The 20,149-nt window shown below is 40.8% G+C and overlaps 1 protein-coding gene across 9 annotated transcripts in view; it reads left to right on the top strand.

Moving 5' to 3' along the window:
* The window catches only part of CAMTA1 (calmodulin binding transcription activator 1), an 877,916-nt gene that overhangs the window by 438,718 nt on the left and 419,049 nt on the right, over positions 1 to 20,149 (top strand). The gene's annotated exons all lie outside the window — the stretch shown is intronic.

The following is a 20,149-nucleotide window of genomic DNA, read 5'->3' as shown; positions in this document are numbered from 1 at the left end:
AGTACAAATACACCTCTACCCCAATAGAACGCTGTCCTTGGGAGCCAAAAAATCTCACCGTGTTATATTGAACTTGCTTTGATCCACCAGCGTGCGCAGCCCTGCCCCCCCCGGAGCACTGCTTTACCGCGTTATATCCGAATTCATGTTATATCGGGTCGCGTTATATCGAGGTAGAGGTGTAGTTGGTACATGAGGATATCAGGACTGCAATATGCGCACACAGGAAATTTCACCCTGCTCCTGATTTACACCAAAGGTAAAAAAATGGTTTTCTTAAGACAGAGAGAGCAGGCAGTGTAAGAGATCTGTGAATTATTTCCAAACTACATAATAATTGATTGGCTATCTAAGCCCCATTATGCATTTCCCTATAAATGACATTAACAAAGTTCTTCCTGTCAGAGCCATCCTCTCATGGGGGCCTGGAAAAGCTTAACTGTGGTTCTTTCACTCCATGTTTTCACCTGAATAATACAACATCTTCATTAGCCACCCTAGCAATAATCTGCTACTGATTGAGATTAATAGAGAAAATATTTTCTGAACACTTTAGTATGCATTTTCATTAATCTATGTTCAGAAAATTAATCTTGTGGGGCGACCTGCAAAAGGTGTTAATTGCAGTTTCAGATATAAATCGATCAAAAGTTTGAAGAGATGCACTAACAACTGCAAAACAACAGCCAGATTTTCAGAAGGGAATCTCCATGTCATAGTCCTTTTGCTTTATGCCAATTTAAAAAAAAAATCTCCTCTAAACGAGGTGCAAACCTGGCTTTTTATGGGCCACAGAGATGTTTTATATTCCTGCCCATAGCAGCATAGGAACTTTCAGTCACCAAATTATTTCCTTTATTCTACTGTATGAGTTGATGGATTTTAAACAAACAAAACAACCCAACAGCACCCAAAGCTCGTTTCCTCCCAGTAATGTGCAGTGCAGTGGCAAGCGATTGCAGGTTGAACTTTGAAAGGTGATTTTACTGGAGCTGTGGCCAAACATGGCTGCGAGCTGCAACCTATGAATGACCAGTGGTGCTGGGACTGTCTGCGTATTGTTGTGAGCGTGGAATGAGGGTGTTGCCATTCGAATTCTGGGGAGGTCACAGTCAGGCTTAGCTCAAGATGATGGGGAAGCAAAAAATGAAGCCTATTCCCAAGCCCAACACTCAATTATAATTTCTGAAGAGCATTGCGAGTCTGTCCATGACAATGACGGATGCATCCATTATCAGAAGAGGAAGGGAAAATACAGCGGAGCTGCTTGGGCCAAATTAAACACAGAGAATCATAGAAGATTAGGAGTGGAAGAGATCTCAGGAGGTATCTAGTTCAACCCCCTGCTCAAAGCAGGACCATAAACATCTCCGCACTTGAGAATTTGCTTGCTTTCTGCACGTTTATGTTCTTGTAAAGTTCTTATATTCAGGCTTAAACAAGATTTTTTTTTCTCTCACCAGTGATAAGGAGCTTGTTTTCTTTGTGTGCAGGGATTAAATGACTGTTGTAGCCCATGGTTGAACTGTGGGTTCAAAGTTAGTTTATAAGCATGAAGATAAAGATATAATGTAGCAATGCAAGACACCTACAGGCCCAAGCCTGTAAGACATTAGCTTAAGTGCTTAGCATAAGGAAGTTAAGCTTGTAAATTAAGCATAAGTAAACTGACCAGCCGTGACCCTAAATCACAAGATGGCACAAGATGTAATTTTGCAATAAAAAGTTCTGCTGAAATTCCGCATAAAATGCTGACAGGTAACCACAAAAAATCAGTTGATGCTTGTTTGGATATTTTAGAATAGGAACATCAGCAGATGTTCAACTGCAAAATTGATATAGTAACCAATTGACATACATGCTAATAAGTTTCAGATAATTAACCTAGAGAATAATGACAGCCCAACATTAGTAGTGAGGAAGTTAGTTATGGGCAAAGGAGGCCGAAAACATTTTTATGCAAATTCATGGCAGCCAAGAGATCTGATAACAGGCCTAACCATGACCTAGACTGCTGAGATCATCACCCTTGGAATCATTTGGCATGCCAGAGAGAGAATAGGACCCTTGTGGATTACCTCCCTACTTCTAGATCTCCACAGGGATTGTATGAGTATGCATATGACATGATGCTGGACACCAAGTTAGTATTACATTACTGCCAGGGCCTCAGAGAGTGGGTTCGGGCCCCAGTGAAAAAAAATTTCCAGGCCCCCCCCAGCAAGGGTGGACCGGCTAAACAGGGCTGACGGGGAGGTGGGGAGGGAGCTGGGCCCCGGGCCCCCTTCCGGACCGCCGGGCCCCGGTAATCTGTACCAGCTCCCTCCCTTCTTGTCAGCCCTGATTACTGCCACATACTTGTTTGGATTTGATGCATGTGTGTTTACTAACTGCTAATAAAACTGTTACAATGCAAAAGTTTTTCTCTAAGTGTGTTTTGCAGCTGTGCATGCTGGGGTTTCCAACTAGAATTTCCAATTAGAATCGCAATTCTAATAACTCTGGGCCTGATCTTGGAACTGAAATCTGTCAAACCTCAGAGTATTGTCTGGGAATTCTTAAGTAATCAATATAATTCATATATGCTCATTAGATCAGGCAAGATCCCTAATGGTGCATCTTTCTCCGGGTTCACAGAGAACTTACTACAGAATTGATTTATATTTTATTATTCTGGCAGCTCGATGGCCAGCTTGGAGATTTATATATTAAGCAGATATAGACACGTAGAAATGCCATAATTTGGACTAAGTAGGCAGTGTACATATTATCAAATACACTGTGCATGGAATATTCCCATGTTCCTAGCTCAGGAGCTAAGAACAAACCTAAGTGGGGACAGCATTCCGGAGCACACTCAGACTAGGAATTAAGTGTTATTGTTATACTCTAATTTTCACACTGCAGCAGACTCTTGTTTGTGTGACTTGTTTTCAGACCACTGCCTGCTAATGCATGATAAGGCAGAAGGTGCCTTTTTTGGTTCACGTTACTTCTGGGCTCCCAGTTCCTGCAAGGTGGAGTTCACACAGGATAGTCAGCGCCCAACCATGTTTTGCAGGAAGAGAATCTGATATGGGTCACCCTTCACCTAAGAGCTAGTGTCCATGGAATGTGGAAAGGAATAGCAGCTCCATAGAGCATTGAGTTGTTCTGTGCTGAAGTGATGGAGAGGAAGATTTCGATGTTATTACGTAAGGGCCCATTACTCATGCTCCACCCTGGTGAGAATAATTCTTAGAAATAGATTTATCCTGGATGAGTTCACACTTTATTTGTTAGTTAAGAACATCATTGTTTCTTTTACTTTAATGTTCAGATGGCAGATCATGCGTGGGGGGGGGTGTGAGGCACTACTCAAGAAAGGTTGGGGTAAATATGACATTCGGAGTACATCTGTATGACTTAGTATATTGAACAATATACCTACAGTATCTGTCCTGTGAAACCTGCACTCTGTTCTCCTTGGCAAGGTGGATTGTTAAACATGTCTAGGCTGCAGTAACATGGTACGAATACACAGTGTAGTTGTTGCTGTGTTCGTCCCAGGCTATTAGCGAGACATGGTGGGTGAGGTCCTGAGACCTGAAGAAGAGCTCTGTGTGGCTCGAAAGCTTGTCTCGCTCACCAACAGAAGCTTGTTACCTCACCCACCTTGTGTCTCTTGATACAAATAAGCAGTTCCAGGGAGTGAGCCTGATATGTACCTACTTGTCACCAGTACAACTCCACGGGTTCTAGGTTTACATGGCTGTGAGAACCGAATCAGACCCACACACATTTTACATATTGCGTCACGTATCCTTTATTCTTCTCATATGAATTAAACATGGAATAATGTATTCCAAGTAACCGAACTCTATGCACCTTCTGCTGAGACCACATCAAAATGGGTGTTGGAGCTTCTAAAGAGGGGCTTGTATGGTGTGCCATTGGAACTGTGCCGGAAACAGGGCCGGCTCCAGCATTTTTGCTGCCCCAAGCGGCGGGGGGAAGAAAAAAAGCTGCAATCGGCGGCACTTTGGCAGCAGCTCTACCGCCGCCGCTTCATTCTTTGGTGGCAGGTCCTTCGCTCTGAGAGGGACTGAGGGACCCGCTGCCGAATTGCCGCCGAAGAGCCGGGCGTACCGCCCTTTTCCATTGGCCACCCCAAGCAGCCTGCTGCACTGGTGCCTGGAGCCGGCCCTGGCCGGAAAGGATAGTGAGTCTCATGCCTGGGAGTGAGAGTAGATGGTGAATATTCAGCATCAGTTCTAAATGTGCTTTAAAGTTCTTTGGTGGCCCTTATTCTTGAGATTGTTTCTGGGACAGGGACTCACTTTTCCCTTCCAACTCTTCTCTGCTTCCTCCTCACAAGTAAGCCTGGTTCTAAGCTCCTCCTAGGATACATGAAACCTGTGCGCTCTGAAAGTCTGTATACTGAACAAGGGTGGTTCTTGGAGAAGGATTATTTGTTTACAATTACTGATAATGAAATCTGACGTGGAAGTGACACTGTGCATGTCATGTGACTAGCCCTGAGATGATGATTTATGTCCACTCTTACTTATAAAAGTGCAGTTGGTAAATTCTTTGATTTGAAAATCTGCAGCCAATGTATTGGATAAAACTGATGAATTGAAGGGTTGAGGGAACAGGTTTGTGCACTCCCAGAGGACTCATTTTTAATGGTACTTTTTGTTGTGTTAACATGCTGTTTATCTTCGAATTCTCCAATTTGGGGAAGCTAGCAACACAGGATTTTCTTTTTCTTCTTGAAATCCCAAACAAACGTGAGTTGGTTTCAGTGACTGAGAAAATATTGCTTTTTGATTTACTGCTGTAGCCAGCTTAAGTAAGACTCAGTACGTGGTCAATCTCAATGAAGTATTTTCACTTGACAGTAAAGAAGTATTTGAGTATATATTCCTGCCTCTTCCCCGGGATGCTGATAAACTGCTCTTTACAAAAATGAAAATAAACAATACTTAAGTTTACAAATGCCACAATCAATCTTCCTCTGAGCTATCAGATGGTTGTTAAGGTTTGAATTATACACATTACATGTAAAAGCACTAATCAGTTTTTGAAGTTACATTTTTATAATGGAAACAGGTAAAGTTTAGATAGGGCTTCAAATGTGTATGCATAAGGGGATTTAATGCTGGCCTTGTAAGTGGATACTGCTCCTAGAGAATGAAATGTCGTCATTTAAGTCCCACTTAAACCTTGAAAACAGAGCTTAGACTGGATTTAAGTAGCACTTACTTCTTGCGCAGCACTGCAGTACAGGGTTTGTTTCACCCCTTTGGAGTTGAGCACAGCGAGCCTTTGCGTGTAGGATACTCAACATCTACAGGAGAGGGTAGATAAGGTTCTTCTACTCATGGTTACAGGAGCCAGTCTATTTGTCACGCAAGTGGAAAGAGTAGGCTGAGTGTAGAATGTCTACTTCTTGCAAAAATGTTGGGCCACCTGTCAGGAATACCAGCCATAGTAGAACCCAACAGATGTGCCCATAGATGCAAAGCAAATAAAAGTGCTTCTCAGAGCAGCTGCTTCTGGAGACAAGACAGAGTGCAAGGACTGATAACAACCGTCTAGCATGTCAGTCTTGCCTCTGGTTTAAGTAAAGGGATAGCAAGGTTGTGCTTTGTGGCAGCCTTCAGGGTTCGGAAAAAGTAGTTTGGTTTGGGCTGCAGGATTGAGAAACCTAGCTGAGCAGTCTCAGCGAGGGCAAACTGTGAATGGAGCCTTTTGGACTAGAAAGAGCAGAATAAATGACATATAAAGTTCAAAAGCTTTGTTTTATAAATTATAATTGCCCCTCCCAATTGAAATTGGAAGCCTGAAAGCTAGGTTGGGATGAAGTAAGGCAAATTCCATAGTGGCCGATGTCCTGCCAGCTGGAAGGAGGCATTTCGCTAACTGTGATACCAGCAACCTGTTTGGCCAAACGTCTCTGAACTGCTGGGTTTTTAAAATAAGTGTCTAGGAGAAAGGCAGTTTGTTTTAACCCCCCAGCCAATCATATCTGACTTTCATCAGTGATTGGTGGAACCTTATTCCAGATGTATAATAGCTAGTGCTTATCTGTGGCCATGGCAAGAACTTGAAGCCCAGAGAAACAGAAAGAGGCAGGTTCATTTCAATTTGAGCAGTGTAGTTTCATGGAGTATCAATTATCTAAACAGTGAGGTCTAGGAAAACTACAATTTTATGTAGAAAGTGCAGACATGAGGCATTTTGACTCCTAGCCTATTATCTGCTCCATAACTGTATTGATTCAATTGATACTCTTTGTTAGCATTTTCTGCCTCTTAGTTATAAAGTATAAGTGGTTGAAGAGGTGTATACATAAGATCCCATCTGCAGAAGAGTTTATAAAATGAACTTGTATGAAAGCTTTGGGTTAGGTAATCCATAATTAATCAGCACAGTTCACAGGTCCATTGGATACTAGTGAGAAGTTATTTCAAATAAAATTAAATCCCCTCACTCCACACCTTTTATATGGGGGAGATTTCAGATTTGAATGCAGCGGTATTCTGCAGTTAATCGTGTGTGTTTGGTTTGGGTAGTTTTATTGTTTATATGACAGTAGCAGCCAAAGGCCCAATTAGGATCAGGATCCCATTGTCCCAGGTACTCTTCAGAGGTAGACTGGGTTCTAGCCCAGACGAGTTTACAATCCAAGGGTCAGACTGTGGCCTGGCTTGATGTGGCTATCTGGCGTATAAGGGAGAGTTATACCCTCCCCTCATCGTTACTGCAGACATGAAGAAAAGAGCAGGGGCGGTGCGCGGTACTCTGCCTCACGTGCAGGTGGGTGAAGTAGAGAGGGACAGGGGTAGGGCAAAGCCGTGGCTCCCCCTCCCATTGCCCTGGCCAGCACAGTTCAGTCAGCATGAGATGGACGTCGAAATCTGCCCCTGGTCACACGGGGAAGAAAGGACAGTTCCTTTCTTTGAGGTACAATTTCTTCCCTGGGCTGTGGCTGGCACGATGACTACATATCGACTCTTACACAAGGCTGGGGTAAAGAAACAATCTACCTTTAAGTAAGATGCAGTTTAAGGCTCTGACACAGGAAAGCACTTGAATGTGTACTTTGGTCCTACTGAAGCCAGTAGGACTTAAACTCGTACATAAAGGCAAGCTCGCAGTTAAGTCTTTCCTAATTTTTTTTACAAATAAGGAACGAACTAGTTCTTGGTCCTTGATCTTTGCCTTCCCTCCCCCTCTCCCCATTTTATCAGGGCATGTGCCAGATTTTTGCTCCTCTCTGGGGTTGAGTGTTGTATTTTCCTTACTCAACATTATAAGTGTCATAATTATGAAATTGTTTTGAACAACTCTTCAAGAAACAAAGCAATAACTTACAGTATCTTAGACATAAAGTCATCCCAGGAAGACAAGAGAATGTTTTCTGAAATTTTGCTGTTATTCATATGCCAGGATATACCGCTACTGTATATCTTGCAGTAGCAGATCTCTTCCAGCATTTATTATCTACCATGAAAATGAGCTTTCTAGTCTTTGATGAAAAATTAATACAAGTAAAATATCGACCTTTTTGCTGCTTATTGAATGTCAAAAAAGCTCAGTTCTGTTTGCTCATTGTGAACTTGAATAAATTTAGCCACGCTAATCTTGAGATTAGTGTTTTGATGTTTGGATTTTTGGGACATGAATGAAATATTTAAAATTTGATTGTGAGCAATGTAAACTTGGTATTTCTACAATAGCTTGTCCAGAAAGACATTCTTCAATGCATACTTGTTGTAGTTCCTGCCATAGCTTGTGGACTATAGTGAAGGCTTAAGGATTTTAAATTGGAATGATAAGATTGTGTTATTGGCATACAGAATAATTTGCTTTAAGATGTAGAAAAAGTATTTTATTCAGGGATTCATTGAAAGGAGGTTTGAAGGTCCGATCCTTCCAAGTTTTGAACACATTTGGTATATTTTCAGAATTGCAGGGCTATTTCATAACCTTAAGTGACTTGGCATGAGAAATATTTTTTAGTGATGATGAACTGAATATTAATTTCTGAAGTCCCCTGCTTGGAATCCACTCAGGCTTTCCCCTCATTTCATCATGTTTTTTGCCTAAATATTTTTGTGTGATTAACAGGTAAAATATGACATCCTTGCAAAGAATTTAAATTGACCACACAGGGAAGACTTTTTGGGTATTGTTTATTAAATTCCAGAACTTAATCGTTTCTTGTTCTAAAGGTAATCAAGAAATAAAAAGAAACCTGGACCAATACATTTTAAGTGGCTCACATCTACATTGAATGCAGTCATTTTTAGACCAAGTCTGATGTATTCTTAGGTAAATTTCTATTCTTGTGGGTTAACGCTTTTACTAGCATGTGGGTTGATTTGGGGAGGGGGGTAAATTTGTAAAATACTGCTTTACTTGTCTGATTCTGAGAGCTGCACCATCACCTTGTGTAATCAGTGGAGTTGGGATTCTGGGAACTTCTTGGAATAAAGCTCCATGCGCTGTATTTGCATTATAGATTCTCATCAACCCAGCCCTTGATGTTTTTTCAGTAGTGTAAATACATAAAGCATATTCAATATGTAAGATAATATAGGATCAAACTAATAATAGAGGGAAAAAAGTAGCATTAAAAAGAAAACTTTATAGCAAATCAGGTATATCTAGTAGAGGATAAATTGATACATTTGCACACACTTCTCCATATGTAGTAGCTTTGAAGTTCCCATGCCATAGAACTAGGCTGTCAGTTCCAGGATCCTGCTCTCCCTGATGTCAATACATGATGTTCCACAGGTGAGCGTATTTTTTTAAAGTCATCTACCAGATTGTACAATGCTATGTATATAGTGGAGGAGTTCCTTCCTGATCCCTGTGACAATCAATTTATGCTTTGAAGCATGAGATTGTATTATTAGTAATGGACAAACTCCAGTAGTTTGAAGGTTCCGAGATCCTTGCAAACTGCTTTTTTAATGTATTTGCTGCAAAACTAGGGCCAGGTCTTGTAAACCCTTTATGCTCCTGCGGATTCCATTGGAGCAGTTCTGGTCTCTGTTACACTTTTGTGAATTTGAAATAGTTTCATTAACGTCCATGGCAGGGTTTCTCAAACTTCTTTGCACCGTGACCCCCGTCTGACCACAAAAATTACTAAACGACCCCGGGCAGGGGGACTGAAGCCTGAGCCTTGCTGCCCAGCGGGGTGCCCGCTGAAGCTTGAGGGCTTCAGCTCTGGGCAGTGGGGCTCTGACTTCGGCTCAATGTATCCTGTGCATCAGTCTTCACAGCAGAGGAGGTGAGGGGAAGTCCCACAACTGAGGCATTCTTTTTCAGTGACATGTCCCAGATTGAGGTGTCAGTAGAGGACATTTTGGAATAAATTGAGAAATTAAACAGTAATAAGTCACCAGGGCCAGATGGTGTTCACCCAAGGGTTCTGAAATGGCAGAACTACTAACTGTGGTATGTAACCTATCACTTAAATCAGCCTCTGTACCAGATGTCTGGAGGATAGCTAATATAATGCCTATTTTTTTAAAAGCCCACAGAGGTGATCCTAGTTATTACAGGCCAGTAAGCCTAACTTCAGTACCAGGCAAATTGGTTGAAATTATAGTAAAGAACAGAATTGTCAGGCACATAGATGAACACAATACGTTGGGGAAGAGCCAACATGCCTGATGTAAAGGGAAATCATGCCCTACCAATCTCTTAGAATTCTTTGAGGGTTTAAACATGCATGTGGACAAGAGTGATCCAGTTGGCATAGTGTACTTGGACTTTCAGAAAGTCCCTCACCAAAGGCTCTTAAGCAAAATATGAGGTCATGAGATAAGAGGGAAGGTCCTCTCATGGATCAGTAACTGATTAAAAAATAGGAAACAAAGGGTAGGAATAACTGGTCAGTTTTCACAATGGAAAAAGTCAAATCGCAGCATCCCCCAAGGATCTCTACTGCGACGAGTGCTATTCAGCATATTCAATAATTATCTGGAAAAGGGGGTAAACAGTGAGGTGCCAAAGTTTGCAGATGATATAAAATTACTCAAAATTGTTAAGCCCAAAGATGAATGTGAAGAGTTACAAACGGATCTCTCAAAACTGGGTGTGGGGCAAGAAAATGGCAGATGGAAATCGAATGTTGATGAGTTCAAAGTAACGCACATTGGAAAACATAATCCCAACTATACATACAAAATAATGGTGTCTAAATTAGCTGTTACCACTCAAGAAAGAAACTTCGGATTATTATGAATAGTTCTCTGAAAACATCTGCTCAATATGTTACGAAGCATTAGGAAAGGGATAGATAATAAAAGAGAACATATAATGCTACCCTATAAATCCAGTGTACGCCCACACCTCGAATGCTGCCTGCAGTTCTGGTCACCCATCTGAAAAAAATACATTAGAATCGGAAAAAGTACAGAGAGAGGCAACAAAAATGATTAGGGATCTGGCACAGCTTCCATATGAGGAGAGATTAAAAAGACTGGGACTAGTTGGCTTGGAAAGAGATGACTACCAGGGGTATGATCGAGGTCTATAAAATCATGAATGCTGCACAGAAAGTGAATAGAGAAGTGTTGTTTACCCTTTCATGGAACACAAGAACTAGGGGGTCACCCAGTAAAATTAACAAACAGCAGGTTTTAAACAAACATAAGGAAATAAGTCTTCACACAGCGCGCAGTCAATCTGTGGAACTTGTTGCCAGCAGTTGTGAAGGCCAAAAGTATGGCTGGGTTCAGAAAGGAATTAGATAAATTCATGAAGGATTAGCTAAATTGGTCAAGGACACAACCCCATATTCTGAGTGTTCCTAAACCTTTGACTGCCAGAATCTGGGACTGGGGGGATGGATCACTCTATAAATTGTCCTGTTCTGTTCATTCCCTCTGAAGCATCTGGCATTGGCCACTGTCAAAAGACAGGATACTCAGCTAAATGGACCATTGGTTAGCCATTAATTTAATCAAGAGACCCTTTGTTGTTTTATTATACCATATGTTAAAATCGAGTGACTAAACCCTTCATATTTTTGTATGCTATACTTCAATCACAACTCTGCTCCTCTAAACTAAATAATCCTATTTTGTACATATATAAATCTATTTAGACATCAAACCATCTTCATTAATCTCCTCTGAATTTTTTCAGTCTCAGCTCTCTCTCTTATAGCTGAAGCAACCAAGGTATACATTAGTAGTTAGTACAGATTTCTATCTGATTTTCCATTTATGCTGCTGACATGATTAAAGGCTTCAAGTAAAACCTCAGTTAAATCCTGTCATACCTCAGGTCCGTTATTTTTTCTTCTATTAGGATTTTAGGCATTTCTTTGACATACTTTTTATTGTTGAGTTAGGAAAAAAACACTTGACTCATTTGCAACATTTTTATTATATTCCCTTTATAACAATTTCTAAAAGAGAATAAAATGTTTTCTGTATTGTGGCCATATTTCAGTTTGACTTTAATATGCTGCATGATTTTCCAGCTCATAGTTCTTCTAACCTTGTGGTGACAGTCAAGAAATCTTCATACCTGAAAAAAGGTGCAGCTGCACAAGTTACTGGAGATGCAATATATTGTGTGGGAAGCCTAATTACTTGCCGGCACTGGGATGCTCTGGCCCGGAGGTTTTACATTTCTTGCTTAAGTAACTGCGAGGGAGGGTTTGTGTTTGGCACATTTTCTCATGGGAAAAAAGTAGCCTTTCATATGGCTCTTCATGTAATTCACTCACTCAGTGAGCTGGTTTTCTCCAGTCTAAAGACAGATGACCCTAGATTTCCAAATTAAACTGCAAACTCTGAGTCTGTCATTTGGCTTATACAGTTTTTCCTCTGGGCATGATCCTGAGATATGCTAATTGCTTGTAATCGCTAATAACTTTACCTTGCATGAGGTGGTGTATAAAGTTTCATCCCAGACTGCTTATGCATAAGGCAGAATAGGTAGTCTGTTCTCTAACCACTTATCATATAGAAATGTAAGATGTTGACAAGCTAGTGAAGTAACAATCCTGACGCTTTCTGCATCTGACTGGATATATATGCTATTTGGGCTGTGATTCACATATATTTTGAGCCATCGGTGAGTTTTCTTGTCACTTACTAATTATCTTCCTCCTCTTAGTCTTGAATATTCTTCTGGACTATAATAACCTCAGAATGATTGATATGAGTTGTCAGTGCAGCCAATTCTTCTCAAGCTGAGCTGTTCTGAAGCAGTCAGTCCTGATGATGTCGCAGCTCTAATTGTGCCCTATTCTGTAGGTGTCCCAGGAGACCCTACATGTTCATTTTTAATGCTTCAGTGAGATGGATAATGCATAGATCTTAAGGCCAGAAGGACCATTATATCATCTAGTCTGTAGGGTGACCAGAGAGCAAGTGTGAAAAATCGGGACAGGGGTGGGGGGTAATAGGAGCCTATATAAGAAAAAGACCCAAAAATCAGGACTGTCCCTATAAAATAGGGACAGCTGGTCACCCTACTAGTCTGCCTCCTGTATTCATCCAGTTACTCCATTATTGAGCTCAATAACTGGTGTTTTGGCTATAGCATATCTTCCAGAGAGGCAAACTGGACAAATTGGAGAAATGGTCTGAGTTAAACAGGATGAAGTTTAACAAAGACAAATGCAAAGTGCTCCACTTAGGAAGGAAAAATCAATTTCACACATACAGAATGGGAAAAGACTGTCTAGGAAGGAGTACGGCAGAAAGGGATCTAGGGGTTATAGTGGATCACAAGCTAAATCTGAGTCAACAGTGTGATGCTGTTGCAAAAAAAGCATACATGATTCTGGGATGTACTAACAGGTGTGTTGTGAGCAAGACACGAGAAGTCATTCTTCCGCTCTACTCTGCGCTGGTTAGGCCTCAGCTGGAGTATTGTGTCCAGTTCTGGGCGCCGCATTTTAAAAAAGATGTGGAGAAATTGGAAAGGGTCCAGAGAAGAGCAACAAGAATGATTAAAGGTCTTGAGAACATTGACCTATGAAGGAAGGCTGAAAGAACTGGGTTTGTTTAGTTTGGAAAAGAGAAGACTGAGAGGGGACATGATAGCAGTTTTCAGGTATCTAAAAGGGTGTCATAAGGAGGAGGGAGAGAACTTGTTCACCTTAGCCTCTAAGGATAGAACCAGAAACAATGGGTTTAAACTGCAGCAAGGGAGGTCTAGGTTGGACATTAGGAAAAAGTTCCTAACTGTCAGGGTGGTTAAACACTGGAACAAATTGCCTAGGGAGGTTGTGGAATCTCCGTCTCTGGAGATATTTAAGAGTAGGTTAGATAAATGTCTATTAGGGATGGTCTAGGCAGTATTTGGTCCTGCCATGCGGGCAGGGGACTGGACTCGATGACCTCTTGAGGTCCCTTCCAGTCCTATAATCTATGAATCTATGAGGCATCCAGTATAATCCACCATCGGTAGTTTGTTCCAATGGCTAACGATCCTTGCTGTTAAAAAAAAGTATGACTTATTTTTAGTTTGAATTTGTCTGGCTTCAGCTTCCCAACATTGGTTCTTGTTATGCCTTTCTCTGCTACACTAGAGAGCCCCTTAATACCCAGTATTTCCTCCCATGAAGGTACTTATACATTGTCATCAAGTCATCTCTCAATCTTCTTTTTGATAAGCTAAATGGCATTGCACTGGGAATTCATGTTCAATTGCTTGTCCACTATGACCCCTAAATCCTTTTCAGAGTCTCTGCTTTCCAGGATACAGTCCCCCATTCTGTAGATATGGCCTGCATTCCTAATTCCTAGATGTGTAACTTTGCATTTGGGTGTATTAAAATGCATTTGATTTTAATTGGCCAGTTTACCAATTGATTTAGATTGGCCTATATGACTGCCTTGTCCTCCTCGTTATTTACCATCCCACAGTCTGTCATCTGGAAATTTTATCAGCAGTGATGTTTTATTTACTCACAGATTATTGATGAAAATGTTGAATGCATTGGGCCTAGTACTGCAGAAATCCACTAGAAACACCCTGTTAAATGATGATTCCCCCATGACAACTACTTTTGCAGAGCTATGGGTTAGCCAGATTTGGCAAACGGTCATAGATCTTTTAAAACCATATTTAGTCTCCAGGGCTTCTCTTTCAGGCCCCTTCTCCTGGAAAAAGCCATATATGGGAAGGAGGAAAAGAGGAAGACCTGTAATGTGCTGGGTGGGCAGTGGAGTTTTCCCTCAGTGCACCACATTGCTAGAGCTAGAGCGTCTGTCTGCGCACTCTGTGGGTGCTAGGCGTTTGGGATAGGGTTACTTTGTGCACTGCAGTGTGGATGCCAGAGCCCTCGGTTCAAGCAGGGGTCAGAAAATTCTTAACTTAGGGTTAAAATGTAATGGAGACACTCAAGCCCAGGGTCCTCTGACATGGGTCAGCTGACTCAGGTCCCACTCACCCTAGGCTCACATTGCAGTGTAGACATACCCTCAGAGATCGTATAGTCCTTATTCACCCCAGCTCCTGCATAGTATCTGGAATATGCTTCTGTGTTTCACATCTCCAGCTGACTCCACTTTCTGCTTCTGCTCATATGAGATTGCTCTAATCAGTTGATCACATGGGCACTGGAGTCTGTGGACATGGACGTTGGTTTCTATGCATTCACTACAGCTTTTATCTTTCCTTTCTAGAAGCTTCTGTACCAGATCAGTTATTCCCACTTAGAGATTCAAGCCTTTATCTTTGGAGTTCCTGAATCTGTGGGCTGCTTAATTCATGCAGAGCTTTGCATGCCATCTTTTTATCTGCTTGACTACCATCACCTGAGTTAATCGCTATACCACTGAACCGACCCTTGTTTTCAAAGTATCCATCAAATGAATGGATTTAAAGACATAGGTCAGAGAGAAAAAAGATCTTTAACAAGCTGGTACAATTTGTCCTCCCAGTGTTTTTAAACCTGGTGCTGAATGATTGTCCCTTTGCTTTTGTTGAAGATTATACATTTGGTCCTGTTTGAAATAAGTGCATGCATTTGTAAGTGCTGTCACTGTGCTTCCCTACTCCTGTGCTCATGCAGAAATCATGTTTGTAGAATTTTCTTTTTCTTTCGCAATAACAAACACAGATGTGTAATGGAAAGAAACATTATGATTTGGGTCCTTGGTTTCAAGTAGCTGCAAACCTTCTGTAAGATAGAGAGCTTGTCATTTGCTAGGTTTCACTCAAATGTAACAAACATTTGCTGTCTCCCACAGAGCCCAGTATCTCTTGTTATCTCTATCCAGGGCCCTTCATCTTTCCAGCAGACCAGAGGAGAATTATTTATTACATTCTTTATTACCTTCTTTGCAGAAAATGCCTAAGCAAATGCATTAGGGAGAAAGGCTGATGCCTAGCAGGCAGATTAAGAGAAGACTTTGCTTTACCTTGTTTGTTTGGCAATTTTTTTGCACACCAGATAAACCCTGGAGATTTGCATAGCCTTTTTCTCAAGTGTGTCTTAGAGAAAGGCACAATATTAAACCACTTCTGTCTCTCAGGCATATAATCAGGAAAAGTATGCAGACCGTAAACTGTCCTCACCACAGCAGTCCTAGGGTGAAAAGGCCTCAAGATGCCCAGTAGCCAGACTCACCAGGACTAACTAGGTAACATGTCTCTGCTGGGCAGCCCCATGACCACAGCACACATGGGCCATCCTTTGAGTTGCTCACTGCTGCTGGACACAGGCACAGTCCAGTCACAAGTAATGGTTAAAAGGAGGATACAAGAAAAATCTTTTTTCACAGTTCAGCATTTTATGGGACAAACATTCTGTCCAGCTGCATGGGCTGTCGTATTAATTTAGATGGAATAAGGGCCCAAAGAGGTAAAGATGTTAACATGACCCTGAAATTGTCCAACATTAAGCAGTTTTAAACGAGGTTTGGGGTTTGATATACAGAAACCTCAGCCTGCATAGTGCCATGGTAAACACACCATTACCTTTTATGAAAGATACCAAAAAGGAGGGGGAAAAGTTAAAGCATTTGAAATATAAAGTATTAAGTAAGGCTTTTATTTTAAAAACATGTCTTGTTCCCTTTCCCTTTAGCTGGAGAGAGATTTTAGAAGGAAAACCCTGCTACTTGGCAGTCTTAGATGGTAATAAGTGTCCATTTTGGGGAAAAGAAAAATAGTAATTTGAGATGGGCTGGTACTGTTGTTGTTAAAGTCCAATCTTGTTTCCTAAATGACAAAACACACACAGGAAGGAAGAAAAAAAGAACTTCAAAGATAGAAAATGCAGATTCTGTCTGATGTTGACTTTCACTTCCAATCTCGCTGCTAGAGAAACATAGGAATAGCACACAGCCTTACTAGTAGGTTAGATAAATGTCTATCAAGGATGGTCTAGACAGTATTTGGTCCTGCCATGAGGGCAGGGGACTGGACTCGATGACCTCTCAAGGTCCCTTCCAGTCCTAGAATCTATGAATCTACTAGCCACTGCAAGACCTGGCAAACGTATACTAGCCTTGGGCAGTTCAGGGCATGCCTCTTTGTGCTGCCTCTTTCTGGTCAGAGGCTCACATGCAGTCTTGGCTAGCTAAGCCAGACTCTTACTAGACAGAATGGAAAGGAGAGAGAGAGAAGAGAAGGCATAAAGTATGGAAAGAAAAGGGTGGTGTGTGTGTCAGACAAAGTCTCATATCCCAGCTGGCATTTGAGATTTAGCCAGAGCCAGTGGAAGTGGTGGTGTCATCTGAGTCGCTCTCTCTGGCTTGGTCTGGTCGGGACATCTCTCAGGATGTGGGCGAAGGCACGATGGTGTCACACTGGATCGTGGCAATTAAACTCAGTCGTGGTGAAACGCAGCCAACACCACAGTAGCCAGCTTTTCCTCTTAGTCTTTATCTGAGAACTCTAAAAGGGAGTGATGGAATCTCTCGTTCCTTCATTATTTTGTTTATGAATCAGGCCTAAATTGTGACACACCAATTTTGGTCCATTAATTTTTGGTCCCCTCTTTTCTTGTTTACCAGGCATGATTCTAACATAGACCTTGAATTACATTAGTTGACCTTTTTGTTTGGACTAATTCAGTCGTTGTCTTCCTTCTGCACCTTTTCCCATCAACATCTATTGTTGTAAGTTATTTTGACATTTTATGAACTTTAACTCACTTTTCACAGTTGAATGCACAATTAGGGTAAAATCGTAGGCCGCTCTGATTCCTGCCCTCTCTATTTATATATGGAGAAAAACCAGTGGTTCTTTACTCTAATCAACAAGGGGCTGCCCATTCAATCTCTCTGAACCCTCAGAGTAGTGCACGATCACCTTGTGCTGCCATTTGTGTTATACATCAAATCAGGGTTATTAGAAGCCTCAGTGGGGCAAACTGGTATCCAGCACATCTCTGTATTCTAATTCCAGGGGAAGCTGCTGTTTAGAAGTATCTCTGGTTATTGTATGCACATTTGGTCAACAATTAAACACATTTTGAGCGTGCTGTTGTGCACGTAATTTATGTGAACGTTTGTTGAGGTGCAAGAGCATATTGAGGCTGTGTGTTGTGTGATTATGCAGGCTGCAGCATGACTAAGGTTTATACAGTTCACCCTTTATACTATATAGAGTACTTTTTCTAGTATCCCATTTTATAGTTTACTTAATCTAACATAGGGATTAATTTTGTTTTTCCCCATCCTCTACCTTCTCAGCTGTCAGTGATGCATCTTAGTACCTTAACTATAACTGTATAGCCTAATTATTGTTTGCTTTCTTAATTGGTTCTTAACATTGTCTAACATTTCATGTAGTTATTCATCGCTATTCCATGGTTCTTGCAAATTGTATGTCATTTTATACTTACTGTGAGACACATTTATAACCATTGGTTTTGCATTTATCTGTTATATTTTACTTCAGAATGGTGTAACTATTTTAGTATGTTAACATTCATCATTCTGAAAAAATAGCTTTCAGATTTTATGTTGGAGAATCTTGGTAAGTTGTTTAGGATCAAAGTGTGATCTTTAAAGTGCAGAGATATGGCCTTCAACTCCCACAAATCTTTCCTGGGAAGGTTGTGAGAGTCCACACACATCAGTGTCCTAGGTCTCAAGGAAGAGAAAGATAGCTACCAAAGAATTAGACGAGGTCTCTATACCATTACAAACAGTACTGAGCAGCAGGATACTAGACAGCCAAAAATGGCTGGTCACAATAGCACTGCCTTATCTGGCCTAGGAACAAGTCCTTATATTATATTCACTGCCTTCAATTTTCTGACTGGAAAGTAGAGTATGAATATGTATTATGAAGTGCTTGATTAATTACACTATTCAGAGTGGATACATCTTTTAATGATTATTTCCTTTTTAATTAGAATTTATCTGTACGCCAGCCACTGACAACTGGATTATAAGAGTATCTTTTATCTGTCTTGTAAAAAAAAAAAAAACCCCACAGCAGGACAGAATATACAGTTAGCTTTAGTATGTATCCAGGGCTCTTCTGAAGCACAGCTACATTTTATTGATAGGTGAGGAGGTCTGGAGATAGTGTTCTTTTTCCCATTGTTCTCAGATAGGATTAGGAGGGCTTCAAGATGATAATGCATCCCTTCATTTTTTTTATTCACGAACGAGCTTTATGATGCCTCAAGCTGACTGAAGTCCAATTAATGAGTTCTTTGCTACCTAAAAATACAGAGAATGAGTTTAGGTCTAACATAGATATTAGACTGGCCTTCTCTGACATTTTGATTAAGACACTAGAACAATACAGATTCAACATGGCACACATTAAATCGATTAAAAACTGGCTAGCTTATAGATCTCAAAATGTAATTGTAAACAGGGAGTCATCATTGAGCAGATGTGTTTTGTGGGGTCCTTCAGGGATTGGTTCTTGGCATTGTTAGAGAGCAGTCAATCAGGATCACTTGGTAAGCAGTGTGCAAGCAAACAATATGCATTTTAGTATGGCCAAGTATAAAGTCTCACATTTAGGAACAAACAGTGCAGGCCATATTTACAGGATGGGGGACTCTAACCTAAGAAGAAATGACTCTGAAAAGGACTTGGGGTCATGGTAGATAATCAGCTGAACTGAGCACCCAGTTTGATGCTGTTATCAAAAGGGCTAATGTGATCATTTGAAGTATAAATATTGAGTAGGAGTAGAGAGGTTATATTACCTCTCAATTTGGCACTGGTGCAACTGCTGCTAAAATAGCATGTTCAGTTCTGGTGTCCACATTGAAGAAGGATGTCAAAAAATTGGAGAGGATTCAGAGAAGAGCCATGAGAATGATTAAGGGATTGGAAACATACCTTAAAAACTCAAGGATCTTGATCTGTTCAGCTTCTCAAAGAAGAGGATAAGGGGTGACTTGATTGTAGTTAGTAAGTATGTTCACGGGGAACAGAAATTTTGATACTAGAAGACTCTTAAATCTAGCAGCGAAAGGTATAACAAGAACATGGACGGTTTAGACTTAAATAAGGTGCAAAAAGTACCCAGTAAAGATAATTAACCATTGGAACAATTTACCAAAGGTTATGGTGGATTCTCAATCACTAGAAACCTTTAAATCAAGATTGAACATTTTTCTAAAAAATCTGTTCTAGTTCAAAGATAAATTAATTCAGGAAAGTCCGCTAGCCAGTGCTATGCAGGAGGTCAGACTAGATCATCAGTGGTCCCTTCTGGCCTTATAATCTATGATTCAGTAATGAAAGAGGAAGTATAGTGTAAAAAATGGAAAAATATCTAGGCCATTTTTGACAGATTATGGCATAGTTTAAAAGATATTTTGCAGTTGAATAATTGACCATGACTATTAGCCCTGAGGAAAGAGTACCCTCTTTTCCTTTTTAACTTCGTGGGAATTCTGTAAACCTGTCAAGAATCCCAAGTACAAACTCTACGTCTTGTACTGTTTGAGTGGGAAAGATTTGACTTTTTTTTCTCCTTTTTAAATTCATCTGCATCGGAGTGAGATTCCTTCTGTAGGGTTCTCACCCAGGCTGTGGTGATTAAGCACTTAAATTGATTAATCAAATTTCCTGTGATGAGAACGACTGTCATTCATTAATCTGAGCAGGATTATAAATAAGAGATGGCAGATACAGGAGACCAACATGTTGACAGATACACATGCTGGTTTGAATACAAATTGCACTAT

Source organism: Trachemys scripta, chromosome 19 (assembly GCF_013100865.1).
Source record: "Trachemys scripta elegans isolate TJP31775 chromosome 19, CAS_Tse_1.0, whole genome shotgun sequence".
Lineage (NCBI taxonomy): Eukaryota > Metazoa > Chordata > Testudines > Emydidae > Trachemys > Trachemys scripta.
The sequence above is the reverse complement of the archived record's forward strand: the minus strand, read 5'-3'. Positions and strand labels throughout refer to the sequence as shown.